Below are 11,462 nucleotides of genomic sequence, written 5' to 3' on the forward strand. Positions count from 1 at the left end.
CATATTCTTCAAATTTTCTTACATTGATTGTATAACCAGACGATATGCACTCCAAAATAGTTCCACAATGTTCAATAAGGCTTTGCTGGATACCTGTGATTTCAGCAGACACATCAGAGTGCTTAAAAAATTTCCTCGCAGTATTTCCATCGTTGGATGTGCCACTCCCTCCACTTCGTGGTTTGTCTACAATTAGACCCAACTTCTGCCGAAACTCATCCTGGATTTTTTTCTTTCTCAAAGCTATGTGCTTTTTATCCTCCTCTGATGTAGCGTACCATCTTTTTGTTTCAAGTTTGTACGATAAATGAATAAAATATTCATAAAACCGAATCCACGCATGCAACGGCGAGAGTCCAAATTCCAATTTACTAAAATCAATAGGCCTTTCTATGCTAGAAGGAACGTCTCTCATTTGAGTTGGCACAGCTTTACAAAGGGTGCACGTTGCATTGGAAGTGCCACTGAGTGCGGCACATATTTTCCCATCAAGCATGGTGAGTTGCAAACAGTGATTTATGTTTATTTCTTTGCCGTCTCCGTACTTCACTATCGTAGGCACAAGCTGCTCAATTTTTTCTTGAAAGTATGTTTGTTCGTTAACAGTCTAATCTTTAGTTTCTTTAATAAACTGAAATCGAATTGGCCGGCAGTATCTAGTCGACGATGGGCGCGGGTTTTTCCAAAGCAGCACGGCGTCATCCGATGATGAAGTGGTTGAAATCAATCGAAGAGGTACATACGATGTTACGAATAGGCTTCCGTCTCCGGTCACATCTGAACTGGCGAAGTTTTGCTTATATTCACTATGGCCAGTGCTTCCATCAAAACCCCACTTTCCTATTAACGTAACATCACCCATCGATTCCTCTGGTATAGTACTTAAAACTTCGTTTTGTAGTTCTACGCGAGATGCAGTATGATTCAATAAACTCTGCAATTCCACTTCGCCTGCTGATTCCGTAACTCTGATGATTTCTGGATAACATTTCTTCTTTGCTTTAAGAACTTTTTCATATGAAGGTAAAACAGGATTTTTTCGCGAGTTGATAAACTCACGCAGTAACAAATATTGATGCTTGGTGAGCTTAGCGCCTGTCAGAAGGGAAAGCACGTCGTCAGGGTTTATTTCTTTGGTCTCGTTGTCTGATGCCTTCGTTAAATCGCTGACCGCTGATCCATCAAGATCAGCTAGTGCTGCTAATCTTCTGCGTTTTGACCGCTTGCTACAAGCAGTAAACTCTTTTTTAGGTCGTCCAACTGCAGATGAGGTTCCCGGCGATGATGATTCTTGAACGAATTGAACAGTTGAGGACTTATCGGCCCCCAATTTTATTTTTGGCATATTAACACTTTGCTTTTTATTAAGCCACTCAGAATGTTTCTTGAGAACCGCAGACTTATTTCGCGAAGCGGATTTCCAAATAACTGTAATTCGTTCACAAATATACTTTATGATGTTATCCAAATTGTTGGTGTCCACGTTTTCAGCATCTGGTATCATTTCTATCACATGTTGCATAATTTGAAGACGTTTATCTTTGTCCGAACCACTGAAAGATAGCCAGAGTTCAAATATGAAGCCTCTTGTAAAGGATCCCACGTACTTATCATCTGAAAATAAAAAAATAATAGTGAATTTCGTTACGTATTATTTTTGTAGCACTGCTACGAAGCCGGCTACGCAGGCGTAGCAGGCTTTTAAAAACTAAATACGCAAGTTTACGCAGCAAGACTTTCATGATTATAAATCTAGAAAAAATAAGCTTTAAACTGGTATAAATCTTGTCATTACGTTGGATTAATAAAATAACTAAAACTCCAAGTAAAGAAATAACATTTAAAACAAATCTCATTACAATTTGTCATGGCGTAGACCCTTTATTATTATTATGTTTTTCTAAAAAGAGTGAAAGTTAGGGTGATAAACAAAACTACATACCTGATTCTTGAAGCTCCATATTCATAATAATCAGTAAATACACAAATTCAGCAGAAATTCACCACTAATGACCGATCACTTAATTAGTTGCCGATAAGAGAGCGCGTACAACCGGGAGTTCAGTTCACTTTCGACGTTAATTAGAGAATGAAAATAATGAGTTATCCAGGATCTATTTATACCTCCTTAAAGTACATTTATTAGTGAATAATACTAATGCATTTGACACTTAAAAATAACACATAACATATTTTGAATTATGGCCTAGGGCCAGACCACCGTGCCATGGAAAACTTTTACCAAACACAATCAGAGCCATAATTTGTGGACCTTCTAATTGCGGTAAAACTAATTTAATGATTGGTCTTCTTTTACATGAAGAAGGTTTGCGTTTTCAAAACGTTTATGTATATTCAAAAACTCTGTTTCAGCCCATGTACGTTTATTTAGACCAAGTGTTGTCATTAGTTCCTACAGTAAACTATTTCAAGTATCGTGAAAGTGACGAAGTGCTTAGCCCTCAGGACGCTGCTAATAACTCTATAATCATATTTGACGATGTTGCTTGTGAAAAACAAATCAATATTAGGGATTACTTCTCAATGGGGCGACACAAAAATATTAATAGTTTTTATCTGAATCAAACTTATAGCAAAATACCTAAGCAGGTAATAAGAGACAATTCAAATCTTATTATTTTGTTTAAACAAGACGAAATCAATTTAAAACATGTTTATGATGAACACGTTGGAACCGATATGCAATGGAATCAGTTTCGTAAGATGTGCGCCACTGTATGGGACAAACCGTACAATTACTTAGTAATAAATAAGGACTGTACGAAATATTCAGGTTGTTATAGGATGGGATTTAATACGTTTATTACTCTAGATTAGTGTATTTAGTGTGTATGATTTTTCATTAACTGTCATTGTTTAATACAATTCCAACGAGTTTGCATTGAAATGAATCAAGAGAAAAAATTAAAGGAAAAGTTACTTCAGTCAGCTGAAGTTGTGAAGAAAAAAAGTCAAGTTAATTCGTGATATGAAGACTACTAACGATATGGCATTGGAATCAGTTCTAAAGCCAATAACAGAACCTCTCAATGAAATGGCTAAAAGTAATAAAAAATCTACCAAGGATCATTTTGATAAAGATTATAATGATTACAAAATGGATGACAGTGGATGGAAAAACTCTGCAAAGCGGCTAAAATTTAGTCCTGGTAGCAAAATAAGTGACAGTGATAGTACCAACCAAACTGTTATGGATAATTCTGGGGACTTAAAACGTGAAGATATCTATGACGAGAGTGATAGCACTTCGAATTGTAGTATTAATAGTGATGAGTCAGATAAATTAAATGAGACCTCTTTTAAGACTTCTGATTCTTTTTCTTCTCCTCGAGACAATGTCGATGGACAGAACATTTCCGATAATTTTGAAAACATTCCTTTTGGCGTGCGAAAAGAACGCGGTAAAATTATGCTTGGATCTCACGTGGTAACTATTAATAACAAAGGACTTGAAATTAACAGACGTAGTTATAATTTAACCCCTGGCTTGAGTGAATTGTTATTTAAAAAATTACCTGATTTAGAAAATATAACTGATGAAGATAAACGTAATTACAAGTTTCTTCTCTTAGAAACAAACGCTCATAGACGTGATTTTAACCCTAATAAACCCATAAAGAGTAACAAAGGTAGAAAATATCTGCAAATCATAAGGCCCATGTTTAAATTTTCAAAAGAGCGCTTAACTAGTAATGAGAGCTACACTCAGGGGCAAGGACTCCCGATTATAAAAAAAGTATGCAATGGTGTTTCGTATGTTTATTGGGATGATCCAAATGAACTAGTTGATAGGTTAAAATTACTGATCGCATCCCGTGATGCTGGTAATACCGGCTTGGATAATGAAATAATTTCGATAATTGAAGAATTACATGAATCAGGTATACTGAACAATATATAACGCCAAATTTATTACATTGTTCAACAGTAGATTTGTAGCTCTCCATAAGAAATTAACACAATGAATATTGATAATTTCGGCCACCATGTTCACAAACGCTTACGTGTGTCTGAATTTAATGATAAGGCTTTACTTCGCACTGAGAATGGTGATTTTGATTTACAATCCTCGCGACTTAAAGGTGTGGCGTCTCCTATATCATCGCATGATGCAGTAAACAAACAATATGTTGATCTGCTCCTTGACAACCTTTATGACAAGAAAAAACTAGATTATTTATTAGAAATTATAAATTCACAAATCATACAACTTTTACACAAAAAAGGAGATATATATTGCAACCAGGGTCAGTAATGCCGAAAAAACAAATAGTAAATGAAATTCATAGGTCAGCACGCAAAAATTTCCCCCGTCGTTCTGTCGTTTTGAAGGGTATTGATGATTTATGGCAAGCCGATTTACTTGATTTACAACTTTCAAAATGTCAACAAGGGGTATAAATACATTTTGGTTGTTATCGATGCATTTTCAAAGTATGCTTGGTGTGTTCCAGTAAAGTCAAAGACGAAATTAGAAATAAGAAGTGCCTTCGAGCAAATAATTAAAACCACAAAACGAAAGCCTCAACATTTACAGACAGATATGGGGAAAGAGTTTTATAACAATGAATTTAAGCATTACGTTAATTCATTACATATAAACCACTATTCTTCCTTTTCGATTAAAAAAGCGTCCATTGTTGAATGGCTTATAAGAACGCTGAAGAATAAACTTTATAAATATTTCAGCTTTATAGGAAATTATAAATGGATTGGAAAACCTCTAAATCTCGGGGTAGCCTCATTCCCTAGAGACCGCGTCCACAGGTGGCGGATAGTGGAACGCTCACTAGGGGAGTAAAATCCCTTAGGGGGTAGGAGGGAAATCAAATACCTCCCGCGGAGATGGAAACTCCGTATCAAACCCCGCCTGCAGGCTTCTCTGGCATATCCGGAGCCGAGGCTGTTAGGCGTGCTGGGTGTTGGGTAGAACACACAGTAGGGGAGGCGGCGGAAGAACCTTTTGGTCAACGGCGACCCCCAAGCCCTCCAGGAGGGTCACATCTTGGCATCAGGTAGCAACCGGCCGTAAAACTATAGCCAACTTATCACTACATACTACACTTATCCTGATACATAATGAAAGTACAAAATAGAAAGAATACGATAAAGGCTAGGGCGTACCCCGTACGCGACGGTCCAAGGATACTCGAAACACGTACTGCTGCAAATGCTAAGGCGTCCCCTGGAAGCGACGAAAACCGACGCCCCGCAGTCGATCTGCGCATAGGAACTTGGAACCTTGGTTCCTTGACTGGCCGCAGTGCTGAACTGGCCGAAACTTTGTATAGAAGGCGAATAGATATTTGCTGCATCCAGGAACTTCGTTGGAAAGGGTCAAAATCCAGAGATATAGGATATAATTACCAACTCGTATACCATGGATCATCAACCGCGAGAAACGGCGTAGGCATTGTACTTGACGGGAACACAAAACAGAGAATTGTAAAAATCAATAGGGTAAATGACCGTATAATACACGTGAAACTTGCTATGGATAACCAACCATGTTTAAATATAGTATCTATTTATGCTCCACAAACAGGGTGCAACAGTGATGAAAAACAAGCTTTCTGGGAAGACTTGCAAGATGTTGTGCAAAGTAAGAGTGCAGAATTGTGCGCGCTTGGAATCGGACGCGCATTACTGCACAATACTGAATAATATTTTTATTCGCGATCGGCGCGACTTAGGTCGCTGCCCCGTATTTTTTCGTAATGGGTTCGCAACAACTCATAGCGAACGAGTTACTGGCGTTCGTACAGAATGCCGTAGACACCATGGACGAAGTCAGCATCAGGCAGATCTGCAAATCAAGTTTTAGTGAAGACGATATTTGCAGTGGCAAGGCGCTGCTTTTCCAGTCGCTCGGGAAAACCGACCAGATGCCATCCCGTCGGAGGGATGGGGGTGTGAAGAGTCTCCAGGACATCATTAAACTGTTCAAGGAGACCGATCCAGACGACGTGCCTGCCTTCGTTGCGAAGCGGCTGGACCGGTTACCGCCGGTTACCTTCGACCACGTCGACGTCACCAGGTTGCTGAAGGACATAACATTCCTGAAGACAAGTTTGGCAGAGGTGCAGTCTAAGTTAGAGGTGGCCAATAACACCATTTGTGAACTTCGTACTGAGGTAGTGACACTCCGTGACACTGTTTCGGTATGTAGGTCACACGAGGCCACTGACTTGGGCTCGTGTAGTGATGCGCGTGCAATTGTGTGCAATGCTGGGTCAGCAACGAGCGATATGACGCCAGTCCCCGCCGCCGGCCCGCCCCCCGCACCCCGCACGCCGCGTCTCGTCGTACCGTCATCTGCTCCAGTTGGTGTATCAGTGACTCCTGGTCTCGATTACGCTGCTGCTGCAAAACAAAGAAAGGCACCACCGAAGGTGCCCGAATCTGCTTCTCGAGATGAGAAGCTACCCCGCGCCGAAAAAGGTTTCCCGCAGGCGTCGAAGGAGAGGCGGCCGCGCAAGGCGCCTCGCAAGAGCCAGTGTGGCACAGCGGAGCCAGATATTGCATCTGGACTGAGGGCTGCCACGCCGAATACGGCGCTATACGTATCGCGCCTGCATGTTTCCGCCACAGCAGACGATGTGGTGGAATATCTTCGCAAGAAGACCCGTTACGAGTTGAAAGTGTTCCAGCTGCGATCGCGACATTACGTGCACTTCAGCTTGTGGTGCGCGTGCCGCGGCCGCTGCTGGAAGCCATCGCGAGCACGGACTTCTGGCCGAAGGGTGTGATATTTCGGCGGTTCCGTGGGAATCTGCCGAATCCTACACCAGAGCAAGTGATGCCGCAACAGAAAACTGCGTCACGAAAATGATTTTTTAGTATTTAAGTTTTTTATTATTGTATATATATGTTAGTTTGTAAGGTATGTATCTATGGGCCTTAGTAGCCTGAAAATAAATGCTTTGATTGATTGATTGATTGATACCTGTAGCAGAACGAAGAATAATTGCGGGCGACTTTAATGGACATGTTGGCAGGCTAGCAACCCCAATTAATTCACAAGTGCATGGTAACTTTGGATATGGCACACTCAATGACCAAGGGAGAGACATCTTAGAGTTGGCGACGAATTTTCAATTGCCAATAATGAACACATTTTTCCAGAAAAAGAGCGAACACCTCATCACTTATAAAAGTGGGAAAGCCGCAACACAAGTAGATTATATATTGTGTGATTCTGATATTCGTAAACTCTGCAAAGACTGCAAAGTGATACCGGGCGAGCCGCTCACCTCGCAACACCGCCTCCTCGTGATTTGTCTTTGCCTACCCAAATATAAGACAAAAAAGAGAGTAAAAGAAAGACCGCGCATTAAGTGGTACAATCTGCACAACTCCGAGGGAACAACAGTAACCAGAGAAATAGAGGGATACATAGAAAATATAGATCACATAGAGGACACAAATTCTCTATGGAACGGATTCCATAGACACGTCACAAATGTTGCTAAACAGAACCTCGGAATAACTAAAGGCATGTTAAACATAGCTAAAGACGCTTCCTGGTGGAATTCTGAGGTAAAAGGCAAACTCCAGAAAAAGAAAGAGGCTTTTTAGTTATGGCAAAACACCAACGGCGAGGCTGAAAAGCTTGAAAAAAGAACGGACTACGAAATCGCCAAGAAGGCTGCAAAGAAATCGGTAGCAATATCTAAGGCAAGCGCCCAGGCCAACTTCATTGAAAGACTGGAACAATGCGAAACTGACCTAGACATTTTCAGAATAGCTAAGCAGCGACACAAAACAACGCAAGACTTCAAGCAAAATAAATATATTAACGATGCCGACGGTCATCTTCTCACAGACAACCAGCAAATAACAGAAAGGTGGCAGCTATATTTCCAAAAACTTCTCAACGAAGAGTTCCAACAAGAACACATTACTCCACTTCCACATGTATCTGGGCCTATTAATGCGATTACTGCAATGGAAACTAAAGAAGCTCTTACTGGCACGAAAAATCGAAAAGCGACGGGACCCGATGAAATCCCGGCGGAAGTCTGGAAAAGCACCAACGACAAAGGGATTAATTGGCTAACAAACCTTTTTAACTGTATTTTGAAAACAGGGAAAATCCCGGATATGTGGCGCCAGAGTCACTTAATCCCCTTTTACAAAAATAAGGGTGACGTAGCAGAATGCAGTAACTATAGAGCTATCAAATTAACATCTCACTGCTTAAAAATCTGGGAACGAGTGCTAGCTAAACGGCTAAAAACGCTCATTACTGTCACTCCCAATCAGTGTGGATTCACTAGTGGAATTGGAACAACGGACGCCATACACACGCTTCGCGTTCTGTTAGAGAAGTATACATTACAGAAAAAAGACTTGCACCTCGTCTTTATAGATATGGAAAAGGCCTTCGACCGTGTCCCGAGGAAGCTGATTTGGCACGCACTCAGAGACCAGCAAGTCCCAGAGTTGTATATCCGTCTAGTCCAGGACATGTACCACTACACTACAACACAAGTCGTCACACCAGCCGGGATTAGTGATACTTTTAATGTAAATGTTGGCGTGCATCAAGGGTCAGCTTTAAGTCCGCTCTTATTCAATTTGTGCATGAACTATGTCACAAAAAACCTGCAGAAAAGCCCACCCTGGTGCCTGCTATACGCAGACGACATAGTTCTTGTCGCCGAAGATCCAGCAGAAATCCAAATAGACCTGGAGAACTGGAGGAAAGCGCTAGAGCGGCGAGGACTCAGAGTAAGCCGTAGCAAAACAGAGTACATGAGATGTAACTACACGGGCCGCAACTCAAACTGGACACCTACCATAGATGGAATCCCGCTCAAGCAAGTTACTGAATTTAGGTATCTTGGCTCAGTAATAGATTCGAAGGGCGACACTGTAAAAGACATTGGCAACAGAGTGAACGCAGGATGGAGAAAGTGGCGTGAGCTTACGGGTGTCTTATGCGACAAAAGGATCCCTATTCGCACTAAGGGAACAGTGTACAAACGAGCAGTGAGACCAGCTATGCTTTATGGATCGGAATGTTGGTCAATGAGGAAAATTGACATACAAAGGCTACACGTAGCGGAAATGAAAATGCTGCGTTGGGCTGGAGGTGTCACACGAATCGATAAAGTGAGGAACGAGCATATAAGAGGCACCTTCAAAGTTGTCGATATCCCAAGTAAAGTGTAAGAAAACCGTCTGCGCTGGTACGGACACATAATGCGTCGCGAACCGGACCACATGACGCGAAAGGTCATAAATATCAGCGAAGGAAAAAGGGGGCGCGGACGCCCACCTATGACCTGGATTAAGACCGTTGAAAACGACCTAAAGACGATGGAACTGTCACCCGAATTAACACAACGACGCCCAGAATGGCGGAAAGTATCAGGAGAGCCGACCCCAAATAATGGGATGGAGCGAGGATGATGATGATGATTGGAAAACCTCTAAATGATATAGTAAATGCTTATAACCATACGTTGCATAGTACAATTAGGTTTAGACCTATTGATGTTAATTTTGACAACGAATTAGAAGTAAAAGAAATATTAAAAAAATCGCGACCTTGCCTACAATTTAAGCCGAAAAAATTCAACGTAGGAGATAGTGTTCGTATAAGTAAGTACAAAGGAGATTTTCAAAAGGGTTATACACCTAATTGGTTAACGGAATTATTCACTATAAAACAAGTTAATAATACTCTACCAGTTACGTATCACCTCGAAGACCAACGGAAAAATGCTATTTTAGGTACTTTTTATGAACAGGAACTTCAAAAAACTAAATATCCTCTTGTTTATCTTATAGAGAAAATCATTAAAAAAAGGGCAACAAATTATATGTCAAGTGGTTAGGTCTCAGTCATAATGAAAATAGTTGGATTGAGAGGAATAGGTATATTATATTGTTTAGTTGTATTTAAATTATTTTTGGGTTACCGTCTTGTCACTATTATTTTGGCTATGAAAGGAAGAGGTCTTCTAAATAGCATCATCAATAACGTACCGTTTGAACTACACTTGCCTGGTTACAATTATTGTGGTCCTGGTACTAAATTGCAAGAACGCTTGAGACGAGGTGACAAAGGAATCAACGATTTGGATTCTGCATGTATTCAGCACGATATCGCATACGACAAATATTCTAATTTAGCAGATCGTCATATAGCTGACTTGGAACTTTATAAAATGGCCAAACAAAGAATGAAGGACAAAAGTGCGGGGAAAGGAGAAAAACTAGCATCGTGGTTAGTTAGCAAGGTTATGAAATCAAAAATTAAGTCTGGAGCTGGAATAAAATCATTTAAACAATTAGTGTCAAAAATAAGGACCGAAATGAAAAAGTCTAAAAAAGGGAATATTATCAACCGCGCGTATGTCGCTGCCAAAAAAATATTTCCTAATACCTACCGCATGCGAGTCCCTCGTTTGATACCAATCCCGAAAACTGGTGGCATATTACCACTGATACCTATATTTGCGGGGTTATCAGCATTGGGTTCATTAGCAGGAGGAGCAGCCGGGATAGCTAAAGCGGTTGGAGACTACAAGGCAGCACGAAATAAAATAAAAACGGCAAAGGATTATGTTTGAAATCTTCAAAAAACTAAATAATAGGTTACCCAGACGAGCTCTTACTAATATAGATATTATGAACCATTCGTCGCGCATACCATACTTTAGAGGTGTTTTTATTAGAGATTCTTTACGAAAATATCTTAAAGTTAAAGAATGTGCTATAGTTAATTTAGACGAGTCTAAAAATCAAGGAACTCAGTGGGTAGCCTACGTAAAAGATGGAAATTATTGTGAATATTTTAATAGCTTTGGTGATATCAAACCACCCTTAGAATTGATAACATATTTGAAAAGGTTTGATATTTCATATAATTGTAGGCAGTTTCAACAATTTAATACTGAAAACTGTGGCCATTTATGCATAAAATATTTAAGAATTTTTTGTCATTTACACGATGTCTTTCACTTTATCCATAACGGGAACCTCTTCTAGCCTAACAACAAATCACTCACCTGCTCTTCAATTGGAAGGTGAATACGAGTGTGGTCTATTATATGTATCTACATTTAATTCGATACCTAACATAGACAGTAGAAATTGGAAATTTTACTATGGTGACGATGAAGTAATTGAGATACCTGAAGGCTCCTATGAACTCCAGGATTTAAATGACTATATAAAAAGTCATGTTCAGGGCTGTACTTTTAAACAGATGTGTAACAATAACACACTGAAAACATCTATATTATGTTCTAAGAACATACAATTTGGTGGAGTTAACTCTGTAGGTAAAGTATTAGGTTTCGGCAATGAAACTGTTCCGGCGAATATATTAAAAGAGTCTCCATTTCCTGTATCCATTCTACGACTATGGTTCGAGTCGAATGTGACATCATATGTGGATCATTTATAAACGGAAAACCTAGCCATGT

At 40.1% G+C, this 11,462-nt stretch overlaps 1 pseudogene; it reads left to right on the top strand.

Annotated features, from left to right (window-relative positions):
- The first annotated feature begins 1,335 nt into the window (after window positions 1-1,335).
- LOC134805769 (uncharacterized) lies at window positions 1,336-4,229 on the top strand (annotated as a pseudogene).
- Window positions 4,230-11,462: the final 7,233 nt, after the last annotated feature.

Source organism: Cydia splendana, unplaced genomic scaffold (assembly GCF_910591565.1).
Source record: "Cydia splendana unplaced genomic scaffold, ilCydSple1.2 scaffold_59_ctg1, whole genome shotgun sequence".
NCBI classification, from domain to species: domain Eukaryota; kingdom Metazoa; phylum Arthropoda; class Insecta; order Lepidoptera; family Tortricidae; genus Cydia; species Cydia splendana.